This window comes from Podarcis cretensis, assembly GCF_951804945.1.
Source record: "Podarcis cretensis genome assembly, chromosome: 12".
Lineage (NCBI taxonomy): Eukaryota > Metazoa > Chordata > Lepidosauria > Squamata > Lacertidae > Podarcis > Podarcis cretensis.
The window spans coordinates 16,943,785-16,953,569 of NC_137181.1; the positions used below are offsets into that span (position 1 = coordinate 16,943,785).

The 9,785-nt window shown below is 44.8% G+C and overlaps 1 long non-coding RNA gene across 2 annotated transcripts; it reads right to left on the reverse strand.

The window, feature by feature from the left end:
- Nucleotides 1–600: 600 nt before the first annotated feature.
- LOC307199402 lies at nucleotides 601–5,791 on the reverse strand. Of its 2 annotated transcripts, XR_013831973.1 has the most exons (3): nucleotides 5,392–5,791; nucleotides 3,028–3,861; nucleotides 601–2,319 (listed from the first exon to the last, which is right to left on the reverse strand). It is a non-coding gene; the product is annotated as an uncharacterized lncRNA (long non-coding RNA). The 2 variants fall into 2 exon arrangements; XR_013831972.1 differs by lacking the exon at nucleotides 3,028–3,861.
- Nucleotides 5,792–9,785: the final 3,994 nt, after the last annotated feature.

Genomic DNA, 9,785 nt, shown 5'->3' on the forward strand with positions numbered 1-9,785 from the left:
AGAAGCATTCAGATAAGTGGTCCTCTACCCGCATTCTGTAGCAGTAAAGTACTGGAAAGATTGTACCATGCATTTTGTGAGAAAAGTCATGTAAATAACACAGATGGAGTCCAGGGATAAAATAAATCTTAATTACTGAGGGCACTGGACAAAAACAGTGTACAATTTGAGGAAAGAGCAATTTGAGGAGAGTTTTTCAGACTTCAGGCCTTGTTTTTAGCAAGGGGACACTAAAACACACAGAGGTAAAAACTCCCTCTAAATTACGCAGCCAATCAGAGCATGTGCTACTTCACTAGGGCACTCTGCACTCTGCTGATCAAGACTTCCAGCCTCCTTTGGGTTATGCTTGCAGCCTGACACATAATGGCACAAAATTGTGACTAAATCTATGCAGTTACATAATTCTTATACTCTGCTGCCTGCTTCACAAAGGAATTAAAGTTATGCTAATATGCACAGGGTTACTCCGAGTTCCAGGTCTTGCATGCACAGAACTAAACGGTAATTCTGCTGTGGGTGGGGCCACCATGTAAATGGTTATGAATTACGACAAACTACTGCCCTGAGCAGTCCCAGCGCAAGGAGGACAAATGGCTAGTAGTTTAATTCTTTATTGACAAAGCAGAGTCTTGCAGTAGCTCCTAAGGTGCACAGAACACACAAACGCTTCTGGCGACTAAATAGCTGCATCCCCTCCCCAAACTTGTACTCTGAGCTGGACTATTGGAGCAACAGCACAACCACTCCTTCACCCAAGATTATATACCTTTGTCTGATGGGGCACACGCAAGCGACCTGTGATGACTTCTATGCAGAAGTTGCCACTGTCAGGGATTGGCTGGACAAAGAGGAGTGGTGGGAGGCACCAGTCAGGGACCCCTCGTGGGAAAACCCAGAGGAGGGTGGCTCTGAGCCAGGGGATTGGTGGTGGGACATGGAGAAGGGAGAAGAGGGAGGAGCTGGATGCTGAAGTGGCAACAGGGTTTAGTGAGCAGGAAGAGCCCGTGACAGGGAGCAGTTCAGACCTCGAGGCTGAAGCAGAGGAGGTGGCTCAAGAGGCTGCTTCAGAATCCAAGGATTCTCCCCCTCCTGCTGAGACAAGCTCCCCTCCTTGCTGATCTCTAAGAACGTGCAGAATATTGAGAGCAGAGTCCAGAGGTGCACAGATGTCATTTGAGACTGCTTGGGAAACATACGGGAGAGGTGAAGCCTTAGAAAGGGTGGAAGATAGGGACCTTCAGTCCTGGCAACTGCTCCACAGGGGCAAGACCTACTGGGAAGTGTTGCTGAGTTGTTTGCCGTTTCCTTGAATGAAGAGTTAACTTTACTGACAATGGAGCCCTGCGTCTTTTGTGCTGACCTGAGTCTGGCTCTAGCCCTGACAGCTGCAGTGCCAGTCTCTTCAGGCCCCTCCTGGTCCAGAGGGGACAGAGGGGGTTCTACTGCCCACCCCATGGCACTATATTTTCCTCCGTTCATTGTGTGTCCTGTTCTTCCTCCTAACTTGGCTCCTTCCCCACATCCTGCACCCATCCCTGATCCTGTCATGCTCGGACTATTCCCCTGCCTCCAGCCCCCTAGCTCCTGCCTCGTGGGAGGTACAAACCCCATAAATTGCTGTCCCATTCCCTGGGTCAGCCTCTGGCCTTGCAGCCTTTGCCACCTGTTCCTTGGCACCCTGTCAGTCCCTGACAACTACCAAGATCTAATTTTATATCTATTCAGCGTTGAAGACATTTAATTTACGAGACCCCAGGAAAACTGCCTGGGTGTTCTGATGTTCCTTGACTCTTTCAACAGCTGTACGTATAGTTCATAATTGCTAGAAAACAGTATGGTCCCTGATTCATAGGTAGGAAAAGAACTCTACATTTTTACATCATCTTGTATTATGTGGCATAGAGAAATGTTCTAGAGAAGGAACTCTGTCTGCTTTCTTGAATTCGATGCCTTAGTCCAATTTTAGTTGGTTTTCCTCAATACCTCAAAGCACCTATGGACTTACAGTTAAAGTGTACAAACATGGTACTCACAAGAAGGTGTTTGGGGAGATGTGTTTTGCACTGTGTACAGTTCCAGTTTTACTATGAAACCTAATACTTCAGTGAAAAATCTGGGGTGAGATGGGGATTTTGCAACAGAATACATGCATCCAGCCATGAACCTCTGCAAAATGTCATGTCCTAAGGCCGGAATGTGAATATTGGGACCTATAGCAGAACTTTGCTGGATGTTTGAAACTTTCAGATGTCCTTTAAGGCAGGGGTGGTGAGCCTGTGGTTCTCAAGCGTCAGGAGCCAGAATGCAGGAGTAGGTCTGTAATAAAATACCCAGTGTCAGTGAAGTTAACTTTTTAGTCAAAGAAACCAAAACAGTGCAGGCCTAGTGTTCACAGCAGCCCTTCCCAGTAGGTCTTGCCCCAATGAGGCATTGTGAGGACCGAAGTTCCTTGCTTTCCCACCACTCTCTATGGCTTCTATGGTTTATTTTAAAGTTATTGTGACTTTTTATATAGGATCTGATTGTTACTATCAATGTTTGGTGTTTTATTATTATTATTATTGTGTGTGTTGGAAGTCGCCCAGAATGGCTGGGGCAACCCAGTCAGATGGGTGGGGTATAAATAGAACGTCATCATCATCATCATCATCATTCCCCAGTTCCTCCCCCAGTAGCCTAAGGCTCCATAGTCTTGTCTCTTTTTCCTCTGCCCTCTACATTTTCCTCTGTATTCTGGGAGACCTGGGTAGGAGGGGAGCTGGTTGCAGCAGGAGGGGGAAACTCCCTGGATTCTTCAGCAGTTATGTCTCATCTCTGTTTTTCTGGTCCCCTTCCTCCCCTGCCTCTGAGACTGGACTGCTCTCTGTTCCAGCCTCTTCCTGCTCACCAAACACTGTTGCCTCTTCACCTTCCAACACAACCCCCTCCCAGTCTGCTCCCTCTGACCACTCATCACTGTCCCACCACCAATCCCCTGGCTCTGAGCCTTCTTTCCCTGGGGGTTCCCCAGCTGCTGCCTCCCACCATTCCTCTGCATCCAGCCAGTCCATGATATCAAGATGCCATTGAACTACAACCCCCAACATCCCAGATGTTGGCTGGGGCCAAAGAGTCTGTGTCCAAAAACATCTGGAGAGTTATAGGCTTTACGATGCCATGGACTAACACAGGTTGTTGTGGTGCATTTGTTAGGACTTTGAATTGGGACGAAACGTGTCTTTGATCATTGCTCAGGGTCAACAGGGTTATTATCCCTTGCTTCTGTGGAAGTTGGGCACTGGAGGTTGCTAGGCAGAGATGTGTATTATCTTAAAATAATTTGTCTGAATCAATCCACTGAAAGGAGGGCAAAGGCTTGAACACACATGTCCTGAAACACCCTCACCAGAGTTCATTCTGGCAATCCTGCAAGGCAGAGAGAGTCTGGAAGGTGAAGAGAACTGATTTGACATGTGGGCAGATAAATGGTGATATGCTCTACTTGTCTGAGACAAGAGGGGAAAGTCCGTGAATTGAGATGATGATGGTGACCAGGTTCACCCTGCAAAGAATGTCAGTGACGTACTGCTGAGTCGTTCCTGTCAATGACGCTGGTGAGACAATGGAATGATTGGCTGGGAGCAGTTGTGAAATCGTCAATACTGGGAAGCAGTCCAGGCAAGACAGGACAGGGAAGTCAAGGAGAGTCTCAGGAAACTGGCGGCGATTAATGCACCGACAGCCCTGTTGTAAAACTGTTAATGCGACTGCCCATGCAATCCCTCCTATCACTCAGGCTCATGTTTCCGTTTTGCATTTGATGGACTCGGCAGCCAGCTGCGGTGTTGATCCATGTGATTTAAGAACACTAGAAGAGCCCTGCTGGATCAAACCAAAGGGCTGTCTGGTCCAGCAACACAGGAAGCTGCCGTATATCGAGTCAGCCCATTGGTTCTCCTGGCTCAGTATGGCCCATGATGATTGGTAGTGGCTATTTTGGGTGGGAAATGCCGGAATTGAAGCTGAGACCTTCTGCATGCAAAGGAGATACTCTACCACTGTGGTCCTCCCTACAGCAGCCAATCACATGCCTCAGGAAAACCAACAAACAGGAAGGCAATAGCCCAGCCCTGCTGTTGCTCTCTCATGCTGCCTCTGGTCCTGAACCCCACTCCCTTTCCTCAGAGGTCCTTAGCGGGAACTGTTGCCTGGCAACTGCCAATAGCTGGCCTCCATCATGGGCAGAGAGCCAGCTGCCCCTTGCCTTAGAGATCACTGATGGGCTTTCCTGCCCACCAAGGGCTGGCGCTAATGAAGACCAAGGATGGGGGTACACAATGCTACCTGAATATCTCTCTCTACCACCATAAAGATACCATGTTCTTCCTGTTCCTGATGCTGTGACTAAGATTTTCCTTGCGAGAATATTTTCTAAGCCACTTACATTTCTCTCAGGAGAAATATAAGCATGCTAAAATAATGGAATAATAAAAGTGTGCAGCTTGAGTCATCATGCCCACAGTGAAGCTTTTCCAATTCGTGTTAATAGAACAAGCAGCTCTGTTGGGGAGGTTTGTTAGGACTGCCATATGTCTGGATTTTCCTGGACATTACTGGGATTTCAAAGGCGGAATTGACTTCGGGGGGGAGGGGAGCTCAGCAACTTTGGGGTGTCCTGGTTTTTTACTTTTTGAAATAAGGTTTGTGGAAATGCTCTGTGTATATCCACCTGGACCCTATATTTATTTTAGTTTTAAAAGCAGTTTGAGGGCTTAAATTTTTTTGGGGAGGACCCCAATGTAGTGTGTGTGTGTGTGTGTGTGTGTGTAATTATACACAAAGAAAATATAAAACAACAATGAAAAGAAAAGCAGGGGTGTGTAAATAATACAGGTAGTGAGGTTGTGAAAGAGATATTTGCCCTGAGAGCCCGCATATTAGAGGGTCAGCTTTATTGTAGTTTAGAGGTTCAAAGCACTGCTCAGCCATAAAGCTTTACTGGGCAACTTTGTGGGCCAGTTTCTGTCTTTCAGTCTAGCCTACCTTACAGGGTTGTTGTGAGGATAAAATTGGATGGAAGAGTAAGAACCATGTATGCTACTCTGATCTCCTTGGGAGATATAAGTGTAAGGTTCAAAAGAACAGTCTTATGCATGTCCGCTCAGAAGTACACAGGAACATAAGAAACTGCCTCCTGTCGGTACTGAAACCCCATTGACATCAATGGGACTTATTATCAGGATAGGATAGCATTGTAGCCTTAGTGCATTCATCTTTGAACACTGGGGATTTGAGGGAATTGTCTAACCTCTGGAGCAATTGATCGATGGATTGCAAACCAGCACTTCTTTCTTCTAGAGAGTTTTTTTCTGCCGCCACTCTTTTCAGTCGGGATGGCGTGATTCTTACCTGCTACTGTCAAAAACCTTCTGTGAGCAAAGGCGAAGCTGTCCGTTTCCTTGCCCAAAGCTGTCACCTGCCTTCATCAGATGTAGGTCTTCCCCGAATCTTTTCTTTCTTTGAAGAAAATCTGTCAAAGGCTTGATTGGCAGGTGGAGATCCACAGCCGGCATTTATCGAGCTGGGCGCACCTACGCACACACAATGCTTCAGGAGAAATTACTGTTTTCAAGAGCTGCACAATTAGTTTTATACTTTGTATTGGTGAAGTTGAGTCTTTCCCTCTCTCCCTCTGTGCGTGCATAAAATCATCATTTGACCTTAATTTTGAGAGGCATGATAGAGAAATAAATAAGATTCGTTGAACGATGAATAGTGTGCCGTGTTACTTGTGCTTAAGGAGCCGGGGGTGGGGGGGAATATATCTTACCAGCTGATGTTTTTCTGTTTCCATCTGATGGAATTTACAGTAGCTCAGTCACACGTCTGTCCTTAAAGATTGCTGAATGCTTTGGAAGAGAGCACATGCACACTGAACCACGCTGTTCTGAGATGATTCCATTTATATGGATTTGCTGGTTTGCTTCTTTTTGTGTGTGTGACTACATTATTTTTATAGCCAGGAACATTTTTCAGGCAAACAAGATCTTTGTTTTTAAGGATGTCCCTACTCCTCTTGCACATTTTGTGCCTGAGAACACAATCCGTCAACGTTACCAGTGAAATTATCTGATCCAAAACATTTCACATAGGAAAGGGAGGCCGGTTGCCAAGTCAGCAGACATGGCTCCCACGCAGGAGTAATTTTACACCTGTGAGGTGTGTCAGTTCATCGATGCAAATGGGTAAATGCTTCCATTGTCCAGACTGGGACAGAATGTTTTTCTGAAGATTATTAATTGCTTATAACTTGGGAGACGGGAAGTGATCGTCAGCCCTGATCTCATTAACTGAAACAACAAATCTGTAAGGAGGCAGGGATTACTATTCACCAACGGAGGGCCCATTATTGTATCTGTGTGTTTGCAGGAAGTGTGTGTGTGTGTGTGCGTGCATATGGTTTCCTTGATGGTGGAGCCTTCCTCACCACAATGTACTGTTGTTGCTGTTGTTAACTGCCTGCACCCTTTGCCCCAAGATCCCAGGGCCGGTTACAACATTACAACACTAAAAACAGTTTAAAGCAACTTAAAATCACAAACTCGCCAAAATATATAGATAAAAAAAATGAATGTTAGGAATGTAAGGAAAAGGAAGGTACAGTACTTTTTACCATATGTGGTTGACATGTAAAGAGGTAACAGCTTTCTGGGAAATGATATATAATGAGTTAAATAATTTTTTTAAAACACCTTTGTTAAAAAACCAGAAGCTTTTTTATTGGGTATAGTGGGAAGAGAGATACTGAGACAAGATAAAAAATTGTTCTTATATGCAACAACTGTGGCAATAATTTTGTTAGCTCAAAGATAGAAACAGCAGGAGTTACCAACAAAAGAAGAGTGGTAGATGAAAATGATGGACTTTGCAGAACTGGCGAAACTGACTGGAAGAATCCAGAACAAGCGAGGCCAAGCATTCCAAAAGGACTGGAACAAATTTATATTATATTTGAAAGACAACTGTAAGCAATTAACATCATTAGCAGGGTTATCTGAAGATCTGTAAGATGAAATTGCTACCTATTCAGGTTGAGTAATATAATATTTTAGGTAATGATATAACAAGGATAGGAAACGAGGTGAAATGTAAAGATGTAGAGTTTAATTTTGTAAACCATCAGAGAGGAGGGAGGGAAGTTGTCTGGCTCAGTCGAGCCAAAGAGATAAAATAAGAGGGAACGATGTTACGTAATGTGATTATATGTAAAACCAATAACAATCATTTATTTAAAAAACCTTCCACTACAAACAGTTTAAAGCAACATAAAATCACAAAAGGTGGGTCCTAAATATATGCACCTCAAGTATTAAAAACCAGGGCAAAGAGGTGCCTCTCCGGCATTTGCAGGAAGATAGGTAACGGAAGTACCAGACACAGCTCTGTGAGAAGGCAGTTCCACAGCTTAGGGGCCACCATTGAGAAGGCTCTTTTCCAGGCCACCATTCCTTGAGCCTCTGAAGACGGAGTAACTACCAAGCAGGCCCCATCTGCCGATCTCAGCACCCAAGAGATCTGTTGCTCCCAAATGCAGCAATTTTGTTTTGCCTCTTGGAGTAAATGCATTTATGATAGAAAATGAAAGGGTGCACTTGACTTGAGAATGCCATAGAAGTGGGGACACACTCATTTTGGGGTGCCTGAGGCAAGGGGGGGGGTCTAGTAAGGTTTCTCTTCCCTGCAATGGCACCTCAATTTACAGCTGGTTCTCTTTGTTCTGCAGAACTTAACGGGAGCTGCTGAGAACAAATAACTGTTAGGAATAAGAATCTACTATGCACCTCGCTTGGAGATTGGGGCATATGTAACAATATAGTTAGGACTCATGGGAATATTACAGGAATTTTTAATGGTGTGAAACCCTCTAACACAGCAGGACAGATCCTTAGCGAAAAGTCTCCAAACATGGATATCGTTTTCAAGCAAGGACCTGCAAAAAGAGTGACATGTTTGTTTATCGTTTTATTAGAAACTGTTGTTTTTATTTAAAACATTTAAAATTAAAATTAAAATGCTGTGTGTAAACTGGGCCTCAATCCCTCTGCATCTCACTCTTTTCCTTCTGAGGTCAGATTCTAACACTGTAGACCACAAATATGCTGCCTCCTTAAATAACACTATGAGGGTGGGTTTAAAAATGTAAGTTTTTAAAAATAACTATTAGCATGGTCTGAAGGCATCAGCCTGAGGCCTGAGTCTGATCAGGGCCTAGTTCAGTGTTCTCCAACCTGGAACCTTCCCTCTTTATTTTATTTACATTGCTTATAACCTGCCATTGCTAACATGAGCCCAGAGCAAAGAGCAGCGGACAATAAAAGAATATTTCATTTAAATACAACTCAGTAGAAAAACAGACATTACACTAACAATATAACTACTACAGTGGTACCTCGGGTTAAGAACTTAATTTGTTCCGGAGATCTGTTCTTAACCTGAAACTGCTCTTAACCTGAGGTACCACTTTAGCTAATGGGGCCTCCTGCTGCCGCTGTGCTGCCGGAGCACGATTTCTGTTCTCATCCTGAAGCAAAGTTCTTAACCCGAGGTACTATTTCTGGGTTAGCGGAGTCTGTAACCTGAAGCGTCTGTAACCCGAGGTACCACTGTATCAGCATAGCAAGGAGACCACTTTAGCAAAATGCTTTAGTGAACAGTCACGTTTTTACCTGCTGTTGAAACTTCATTAGCATTGGCTCTGATCACATCCAGAGTCAAGGTGGCAGTATTGAGAATGCCCTTTCATGTCACCAAAGACTGAATCTTGGAGACCTTTGGTGCTGTGAGAAGAGCATCATGCCCTGATGACCACAACGTACAGGAAGGTGCATAAAGAAGCAGGTCTGTGGATCCCAAGTAGGGATGGATGCAGGGCTGTCTTAAGCATATGTGGCACTGGGGTGAAAAGATCTGCCCGGTGCACCTCCCCCCAGTTTGCCCAGTCCCAGGTGCGCAGGAAGGCGGAGCCGGCTGGCCACCTCAGTGTCTTGCTAGCTTGGTCATCCCCCAACTCACGGTGCAGAGCCACGGCACTCTGACTAATGAGTGGGCTCTTCTCTGGACTCAACTCTTGGGCCCCGGACTCTCGGCCTGGCGCCCCTGAGAGCCCGGCCACCGGGTACCCTACACCCCTAGCACCTATGGGTAAGACGGCCCTGGATGGATGGAAGGATGTGTCAATGTTGGTTCTCTCCATTTCTCTTTTTTCCAGTCTTAATTTTTTTTGTTTTGCACATTTCTGCAGCAAGCTGTGATTTTTCTTTTTAAAAACACTCATGAAAATTATCCACCATTTTAGTGTGGTTCTCCTAACAGACACACTTTTGTATGCAGTTTTGACAAATGTACATATTTCTGTGAGCCATTTTCCCCAATATAATGCATTGCTAATGCTATTTTAACTAACATGTTCATTTTTTACGGACACATTTACCTAATATATGCACTTTTGTAATTATTGTTTGGTTGGACAACAGAACGGCAAAACTCAGATAGCGGCAAATTTCAGACTGCAGGTAAATGCAAATTTAAATGGCTAGGTTTCAGTTTGTGAAAGTCCAGATTGGATAAATTCAGTTTTGAGCATGAACTGAATTGAATTTCTGCCTGAACTCCAAGCTTTCTATGGCTTTATAGGTCAAAACCGGTGTTTGATGTTGATGGCAAGCTGCCTCCACAAGCAATCTCACTGCAGCATTCTGCACTATCGGGGGCTTCTGAGTCAGACCCAAAGGCAGCTCCATGTA